This window comes from Brassica napus, chromosome A5 (genome assembly GCF_020379485.1).
Source record: "Brassica napus cultivar Da-Ae chromosome A5, Da-Ae, whole genome shotgun sequence".
NCBI lineage: Eukaryota > Viridiplantae > Streptophyta > Magnoliopsida > Brassicales > Brassicaceae > Brassica > Brassica napus.
In genome coordinates this window covers 15,884,230-15,894,502 of record NC_063438.1, presented here as the reverse complement: position 1 = coordinate 15,894,502, position 10,273 = coordinate 15,884,230, and the positions used below count along the sequence as shown (strand labels likewise).

The following is a 10,273-nucleotide window of genomic DNA, read 5'->3' as shown; positions in this document are numbered from 1 at the left end:
TGATTTTGATACATAAAGTAGTGGAGAATCACCAGGAAGTCGAATAAATCTCATAGGAGTTAGGATGAAGAAGCTATCCCACTTTCAAATCAGGTGATCCCAGTTTTCCTGTTTGAGAATATGACAACTTCTCTGTCATTCTAACAAACCAGGATGAATCGCGATGTAAGAAGCTTGATTTTGATACATAAAGTAGTGGACAATCACCAGGAAGTTTAAAAAATCTCATAGGATTTAGGATGAAGAACCTATCCCACTTTCAAATCAAGTGATCCTTGTTTTCCTGTTTGAAAATATGACAACTTCTTTGTCATTCTAAACAAACCAGGACGAATCGCGATGTAAGAAGTTTGATTTTGATACATAAAGTAGTGGAGAATCACTAGGAAGTTGAATAAATCTCCTAGGATTTAGGATGAAGTACCTATCCCACTTTCAAATCAGGTGATCCTTGTTTTCTTGTTTGGGAATATGACAACTTATTTGTGATTCTAATCAAACCAGAATGAATCGAGATGTAAGAAGCTTGATGTTGATACATAAAGTAGTGGAGAATCACTAAGAAGTTGAATAAATCTCATAGGAGTTAGGATGAAGAAGCTATCCCACTTTCAAATCAGGTGATCCCAGTTTTTGTGTTTGGGAATATGACAACTTCTTTGTCATTCCAATCAAACCAAGATGAATCGTGATGTAAGAAGCTTGATTTTGATGCATAAAGAAGTGGAGAATAACCAGGAAGTTGAATAAATCTCATATGAGTTAGGATGAAGAAGCTATCCCACTTTCAAATCAATTGATCCCAGTTTTCCTGTTTGAGAATATGACAACTTTTTTGTCATTCTAACAAACCAGGATTAATCGTGATGTAAGAAGTTTGATTTTGATACATAAAGTAGTGGAGAATCACTAGGAAGTTGAATAAATCTCATAGGAGTTAGGATGAAGAAGCTATCCCACTTTCAAATCAGGTGATCCTTGTTTCCTGTTTGGGAATATGACAACTTATTTGTTATTCTAATCAAACCAGGATGAATCGCGATGTAAGAAGCTTGATGTTGATACATATCAACATAAAGTAGTGGAGAATCACTAGGAAGTTGAATAAATTTTCATAGGAGTTAGGGTGAAGAAGCTATTGTTATGAATCGCTTAGAAACTGAGTAGTTCATCTTGTTAGATTAGGATCATGATGCATAAGAACCCTTATACTGTTAAATGGGACTTAATGAACTGTCTTGTGCTGTTGTGGTGATGATTGATTGGTAATTGATACTTGTATTTTTGGGTGTGTAGTCCCATGAGTGGTTGTGATTAAAACTAGGATGCTAGAAAGAAGTGAATGCTAAGATGATAGATGACTATTGATTGCTAATGCTACTGTAAGTGAAACTTGAGTGCGATGTGTAATGTGTGTGACACCGATAACGGGTGGCGTCTAGTGAATGAGTTCAAGTACAAGTCTAAGTGTAAAGGGTAAGTGAATGGGAATGAGAATGGATAAGTTAAAGTGAATAAGGATGTGAAAGGATAAGTGAATGTATAAGTGAATAACATTAAGGTTAAGCATGGGTTTGGGAAATCATATAGAATCTAGAGGGAGTACGTGGGGTAGTAGTTCTACGCTAGGCACCCATAGGAGCTGTGGTGGAATCCACAGGAATATGGGGTAGTGGTCTAGCGAGAGCTACCCACGGAGAAAAGAGAAAGACGAGCCAACCGCGAGAGGTGGGATATAAAAACGTGTATTGTAGAGTTCTTAGTTCATGGTCGGGTATATGGGTGTTAAAGGTGTCATAAGATTGAGTCGGTCTTGTACATCGAGTCGGTTAAGTTTATGGTTTGACGTGCGTGGCAATGAGTGAGATCATTGTATTGATTGATCGCGAGGTTGCTAGAAATGTATAGAATTGAACGCATGGAAATAAATGATGATGATATGAAATGATAGGATGCATTAACTGATTGTAGTGGCTGGTCAGCCCTAGATCCCGCGTAGAGTAGTATAAAATGTCATGCGGGCAGGCTGGTCTAGAGTCACTTCACTTAGTAACTTGTTGCTCATCCCTCCATTTCCATTTCCATGTGCACTGGACTGTAAGTAGAAGTATATGGATGTGGGTGTGACGGTATTTCAAAGAAGGTTATGCATCCGTCGACTCTTGAGACCAGTAACGGGACACGTAGGGTTGTCTAAATGAGTAGACACGTGTCCATAAAGCCCCTTCGATAACCCCTGTCGGACGCCGGGGGATCAGGCCGTTACAAGTACTATGATATTAGATCTGCCATCCGTCCTTCAGCCATACAGAGGCAAGACTTTGAGTTGAAGCCTCAGTACTTTACAGCCGTGGGACAGACACCCTACTGTGGGTTATCACACGAGCATCATATAGACCATCTGGAGAGGTTCAAGGATCTAGTTTCTGCTATCAAAGTCAATGGAGTCCTTGAGGACTATCTGTTTTGCATGCTCAGCTGAGGTCCTACAGAAGTTATCACACGAGCATCATATCGATCAACACTTTCTCAGGACCAACAAGCGACAGCTGAGGTCCTACAGAAGTTGATCGACTATTCTTATATGTTTAAGTTCTAGAATATCCATATATGCTTAATAGTCTATATCTCTATAATCCTGATTTTCTGAATAGAAACCCTAAATCTAACGTCTCCCATATCCCTTATATATTAAAAGAGAAGCATTACAACATTAGAAGTATGACACGTGTCGTCATGAGAATGATTTTCGAGAGTTCTTAGAAAAGTAAGTTGGTCCATCTAAATATAAACTATAATTTTCATTAAACTCATCATAAAATCATTTATTAGTATTAAAAGTTATTATTCGCTCTTTCCTTAAATGAAACTACGAAATTACCTAATGTTATTAAAATATATATATGCAATTAATGATTTCCAATAACAAATATTTGCTAACAATTTTGTATACACTCAATCATTTTTGTTTAAATATATGTTATTAAAATAAATTACACAATTGCATTAACCATATAATAAGAATTAGATTTTTTCGTATATTATGTATTTTGAATTTTTTAAAACGAGTATAAATTACTAAACTGTTAAAAGTTTCAAACAAATTTTTTTTATCAATGGTTTAAATTTTTTGTTATAAGAAAATATAAATAGTTATAAGCCACATGAGTAAGAAGTCCTATTTAATAAGTGTTTATATTAATATATATATATATATATATCTATACTATTAAAGCAGAATCCCTAATAGGATTCTGCCCCTGCCTTTTAAAGTTAATTACAATGATATGCCACTGCATTTTTTTTCAATAATGAATTAATAAAACAAATAAATAAAGGACTATATTCCAAAGGAAAAATCAAACGTATTCTCCACTTAACATATTTTTCAGAACCATCCATACAGCTCGTGGGACCAAAATCAAACGTATTCTCCACTTAACATATTTTTCAAAACCAACCAGTGTGTTAATGTGTTATTGAGTTTGATCCTCATACTACATAAGTAATTCAAAGTTTCATACACACTTCTCAATATCAATGTTAGGTTCATACACACTTCTCTTTCGTATTAAGGCATTAAGAATGTGTCTACGTTTTCATATCATACATCAAAACTGCATATTGTAATGCATATAGTCATTTCCGAATATCATTCTTACAGATGTGTACTATACGTGTTATCCAACATTCTATATATTTGAATAAAATTTTCAAAAAGCAACAGAATTACACTTCGGTTTACAAATTCATAACAAAAGAATCTCATTTTTTTAGAAATAGTGAACGCCCATCTTCATCTATATTTTTACGTAAAGTTTCTCATCTAAATTCATATTTTTTAGATATTTTTGAGAGTAGTCAATTCATGAGTTTCAAACTTGAGCAACAAATAAAAGATACACAATTTGTATGATACAATATAGGGAGACACAATATATTGTATAATATAGATATTAACTTCGAAAATAATCTCTATCAATTTCTCTTAAAACAGCATCAAAAAGTAGAAAAATATATAATACATGTTTCCAAAATAATCTCACCGAATTTGCTCATCATTAAAATAGGATCCGCAAATATTTGAATCAATAACGACACTATCTATATTTTGATTCAGAATATCTATCAAGTTTATATTTTAGAATATGCTGCACGTGATTCCTTAAATACTATTAACCTAAACACCTGATATGATCATGGACCAGCTAGTTGATAAAGATGAAGAAGGAGAGACTGAAGATACACTAGCTGAAGAAGAAGCTGTCCGAGCCATTCCCACAGGTCCTATAACTCGTGCAATGACAAGGAGACTCAAGGAAGCTGTTGGAAACATACTGAAGATCTCTAAGGAGCAAGAAGACTGTCTTGGTAGAAGCTTGAGCCACCAAGACACACTCATCACCATTCATGTGATCTTACCATCAAGCTGATCATCATCTAGGCAAGTGGCTTGGTATACTCTTTTTCCCTTGATTAGTTTTGTCCCACTGGGTTTTCTAATCAAGGTTTTTAATGAGGTATCAAGTTCACTTACACATTCCTAGTTGATGTATCTTGGATGAAACTCGGCCTAAGGCATCTTGGACCGACTTCATCATCTATCTTATATTATGTTTTACTCTAAGTGTTATGTTATTATTTTGAAACCGTGTGGAGCCTTTTCCTTTATGTTTTCTTATGTTTTCGAGACCTTGTGCATGTACAAGGATCTCTCTATTTAAGTGTATCACAAACCCTCATTCTAATCTAAGTTATCTTTTGTTTAAAACCTTTTTGGTGTCTTCTCTCTTGCTTTGCGAGTTGTTGAAGTGTCTGGTGTGTAATATCCAGTCTGCTGGTGTGTAATATCCAGTGCTAAGGGCCTTAGTTTGGTGTGTCATATCCGATCTATAGCCTAGGAGTATCAAGGAGCTCTTCCGCAGCCTCTTGTGTCACCAATCGATCCACTTACCTTGATAAACTTGAGTCTTTGATTCGTTTATGCAAGGATCTATCCAAACCATCCAGAGAAGAGTCCTAGGATCTCATTAAGTGGTATCAGAGCACTCTGGAAGGGGAGTTTCGATTTCTCTTTTGTTTGTTCATAAGATCTTCTCTTTATCGTTTTATATCTTTGATCATTCGGTTCTTGTGTGTTTATTCTCACTTGATCTGTTTGTTTCATTATCAGGATTGTTAGATCTGATTGTTTCGTGTCTCATATTGCTAGATCTAAGAATTTCGATCAAGTTTTAAACAAAAACCTTTCACATTCTTGTCGAATACGTTATCGGTTTGCTTGATCCAAAAGTTTCTTGTGTTTGTGTGACTCGATCTGTTGTTAGAATCATAGATCAGGATTTGTTAATCTCATTTCATCATCCGTTGAATCTGATCTGTGATTATTTTCCATTTAGTGAGTGATAAAGAATTCAAATCGTTGCGTGTTGTTCAAGTATTGATTGCCGCCTTGTTTAAATCTTTCTGTTGCCTTATTTGAATCCTTGTTGTGTGTCGATTCCTTTGAACTACTTACTGGTTCAAATCTTGTGTCTGTCAGGAAGCAATGGGATCTGAGGAGGACGATGAAACTTTTATGAGAAGGAACAAAATGTTACAAGAAGCAATCACCAAACAAGTAATGGATGCGATGGTGAAGTTGCTGGAAGAGAAGTATGATCAGAGACCAAATGATGGGCAAGGACAAGCATCCGGCCAGAGGCGTGAGCAAAGAAGAAACAGACAAGGTCAGCGTGAGCATGCTGGATCAGAAGAAACTGATAACTTCTATGAGAGAAGTAGCCATAGCTCCGGTTCGAGACATAGCAGTAGAAGATCTCGACATGATCATGAGGGCCGAAGGCATAGACGCAATGAGCTATCAGGATTGAAGCTTAAGATCCCTCCTTTCCATGGTAAAGCTGATCCAGATGCCTATCTTGAGTGGGAAAAGAAGATAGAACTCGTTTTCAACTGTCAGCATTACTCAGAGACCAAGAAGATTCAAGTAGCTGCTACCGAGTTCAATGACTATGCTTTGAGCTGGTGGGATCAGTTGGTTACAAACAAGAGGCGCAATGGTGAATTCCCCATTGAAACATGGGCAGAGATGAAAGCTGTGATGCGCAAGAGGTTTGTACCAAGTCATTATCACCGTGATCTTCATCAAAAGCTGAGACTGCTTACACAAGGATCAAAGTCTGTAGAGGAATACTTTCAAGAGATGGAATTGCTTATGCTAAGAGCTTGTGTATCTGAGGACAGTGAAGCTACTATGGCACGTTTTCTTGGTGGACTCAACCGTGAGATACAAGATAGAGTGGAGATGCAACACTACTTGGAGATAGAGGAGATGCTACACAAAGCTATCTTGGTAGAGCAGCAAGTTAAGAGAAGAAGTTATGCGCGTGGCAGCTATGGTTCCAGTAGATACCAGACCTCTAAGGAAGATAAACCAAGCTATCAGAAGGAGAGCAAGCCACAGCCAAAAGAAGAATCTAAGACTAGTAGCATCTACAACAAAGATAAGGGTAAAGTGGAAGCTACAAGCTCGCGTGCAAGAGATGTGAAGTGTTTTAAGTGCCAAGGGCGTGGGCATTATGCTAACGAGTGTACTAACAAGAGAGTTATGATTCTTCTGGAGAATGGAGAATTTGAATCTGAAGATGAGAAACTAAGGACTGATCAAGAACTATCAGAAGCTGAGTATGAGGAAGAACCAGTTCAAGGTAGACTTTTGGTTGCAAGAAGAACTCTCAGTTTGCAAAACAAAACTGAGGAGCAAGAACAAAGAGAGAACTTGTTCTACACACGTTGTCTAGTGCAAGGAAAGGTCTGCAGCCTGATCATCGACGGTGGAAGCTGTGTTAATGTTGCTAGCGAGACAATGGTGAAGAAGCTTGGTTTGAAAACTCAAAAGCATCCTAAACCTTACCGGCTGCAGTGGCTTAATGAAGAAGGCGAGATGAGGGTATCTACTCAGGTTTCTATACCCTTGTCCGTTGGGAGATATGAAGATGAGATACTCTGTGATGTGATACCAATGGAAGCAAGTCATATCTTGCTTGGAAGGCCATGGCAGTTTGATAGGAGAGTTACACATGATGGCTTTACTAATAAGCACTCTTTTGAGTTCAATGGCAAGAAGACTATTTTGGTGCCTCTCACTCCTAAGGAAGTGCATCAAGATCAGTTACAGCTTCAGAAGAAGAAAGAAATAGATCTCAAACCCGAGCAACACAAGCAGCACAACTTCTATGCCAAGATTGTTCTTTTACAGGACTTTGAAGATGTATTTCCTGAAGATAATCCAATTGGTTTGCCTCCTATACGTGGGATTGAGCACCAGATTGATTTTGTACCAGGTTCTACTCTTCCTAACAGGCCAGCATACAGAACTAATCCAGTTGAGACTAAGGAGCTTCAGAGGCAGGTTGAGGAACTGATGGAGAAAGGCCATATCCGTGAGAGCATGAGTCCCTGTGCCGTACCGGTGCTTCTTGTGCCCAAGAAAGATGGGAGCTGGCGCATGTGTGTTGATTGTAGAGCAATCAACAACATAACAGTGAAGTATCGCCACCCTATTCCTAGATTAGATGATATGCTTGATGAATTGCATGGCTCTAGCATTTTTTCTAAGATAGATTTGAAGAGTGGGTATCATCAAATTAGAATGAAAGAAGGAGATGAGTGGAAAACAGCTTTTAAAACTAAGCATGGTTTGTATGAGTGGTTATTGATGCCTTTTGGCTTAACTAATGCTCCTAGTACTTTTATGAGATTGATGAATCATGTGCTTAGATCTTTTATAGGATTGTTTGTGGTAGTTTACTTTGATGATATCCTTGTCTACTCTAAGAGTTTAGAAGAGCATATAAAACATCTTAGGACTGTTCTTGATGTCTTGAGGAAAGAAAAGCTATTTGCTAATCTTAAGAAATGCACTTTCTGTACGGATAACTTGGTCTTTTTAGGCTTTGTTGTGAGTGCAGATGGAGTAAAGGTAGATCAAGAGAAGGTGAAAGCAATACAAGAGTGGCCGATTCCTAAAACCATAAGTGAAGTGCGAAGCTTCCATGGATTAGCTGGCTTCTACCGACGGTTTGTGAAAGACTTTAGCACCATAGCAGCTCCATTGACTGAGGTGATCAAGAAAGAAGTTGGATTCAAATGGGGAGAAGCGCAAGAACTTGCCTTTCAATGCCTAAAAGAGAAGCTTACTAATGCCCCCCTTCTTATACTTCCTGATTTCAATAAAACTTTTGAATTTGAATGTGATGCTTCAGGAATTGGAATTGGTGCTGTTCTTATGCAGGAAAAGAGACCCATAGCATATTTCAGTGAGAAACTTGGAGGAGCAACTCTCAACTATGCTACTTATGACAAGGAACTCTATGCTTTGGTGAGGGCTTTGCAGACATGGCAGCATTACCTATGGCCCAAGGAGTTTGTCATTCACACTGATCATGAGTCTCTCAAATACCTCAAAGGACAGAACAAACTCAGCAAGAGACACGCAAGGTGGGTTGAGTTCATTGAGACATTTCCTTATGTCATCAAGTATAAACAAGGTAAGGAAAACATAGTTGCTGATGCACTATCCAGAAGGTATGTTCTCTTGAACACTCTTGATGCTAAGCTATTAGGATTTGAGCAGATTAAAGGAATGTATGAGAATGATCCTGATTTTAAAGAGGCTTACAACTCTTGTGAGAAATTTGCTGTAGGACACTACTTTAGACATGATGGTTTTCTTTTCTATGATAATCGATTGTGTGTGCCTAACTGTTCTTTGAGAGACTTGTTTGTTAGGGAATCTCATGGAGGAAGTCTCATGGGTCACTTTGGTATTGCAAAGACTCTTAAAACTTTGCAGGATCACTTCTTTTGGCCTCGGATAAAAAGAGATGTGGAGAAACTATGTGAGAGATGTGCAACTTGCAAGCAAGCCAAGTCTAAGGTTCAGTCTCACGGTTTGTATACTCCTCTCCCTATACCTTATCATCCTTGGAATGACATATCTATGGATTTCATTGTTGGATTGCCTAGAACTAGGACTGGAAAGGATTCTATCTTTGTGGTTGTGGATAGGTTCTCAAAGATGGCACATTTCATAGCTTGTCACAAAACTGATGATGCATTGCATATTGCTAACTTGTTCTTTAAAGAGATTGTGCGCATACATGGCATGCCTAAGACTATTATTTCTGATAGAGATACTAAGTTTCTTAGTTATTTTTGGAAGACTCTTTGGTCTAAGCTAGGTACTAAACTCTTGTTTTCTACTACTTGTCATCCACAAACTGATGGACAAACTGAAGTAGTTAATAAGACTCTTGGAACACTCTTGCGTGCATTCATAAAGAAAAACTTGAAATCATGGGAAGACTATTTGCCTCATTGTGAATTTGCATACAATCATGCTGTGCATTCTACTTCTAAGTTTTCTCCTTTTGAAATTGTTTATGGGTTCAATCCCAACTCTCCTTTGGATTTAATCCCTTTACCTGAGTGTGAAAGGGTCAGCGTTGATGGCAAAAAGAAGGCAGAGATGGTGAAGCAACTCCACGAGCAGGCTAGGCTCAACATTGAGGCAACAACCAAACAGTATGTTAAGCATGCTAACAAAGGAAGGCGTGAGATGGTCTTTGAAGTGGGTGATCAGGTCTGGATTCACCTAAGGAAAGAGAGGTTTCCCAATGAAAGGAAGTCCAAGCTAATGCCGCGGATTGATGGACCTTTTGAGGTCATAAGGAAGATCAGCAACAATGCCTACAAACTGGATTTGCAAGGTAAGTATGATGTGAGTAATAGCTTCAATGTTACTGACTTGATCCCTTTTATTGCAGATGAGCCAGATTTGAGGAAAAATCCTTTTCAAGTGGGAGGGGATGATATGATCATGGACCAGCTAGTTGATAAAGATGAAGAAGGAGAGACTGAAGATACACTAGCTGAAGAAGAAGCTGTCCTAGCCATTCCCACAGGTCCTATAACTCGTGCAATGACAAGGAGACTCAAGGAAGCTGTTGGAAACATACTGAAGATCTCTAAGGAGCAAGAAGACTGTCTTGGTAGAAGCTTGAGCCACCAAGACACACTCATCACCATTCATGTGATCTTACCATCAAGCTGATCATCATCTAGGCAAGTGGCTTGGTATACTCTTTTTCCCTTGATTAGTTTTGTCCCACTGGGTTTTCTAATCAAGGTTTTTAATGAGGTATCAAGTTCACTTACACATTCCTAGTTGATGTATCTTGGATGCAACTCGGCCTAAGGCATCTTGGAC

The 10,273-nt window shown here is 38.1% G+C and overlaps 1 pseudogene; it reads left to right on the top strand.

The window, feature by feature from the left end:
• Window positions 1–1,402: 1,402 nt before the first annotated feature.
• Window positions 1,403–10,042, top strand: LOC106372998 (annotated as a pseudogene).
• The last annotated feature ends 231 nt before the right edge of the window (window positions 10,043–10,273 follow it).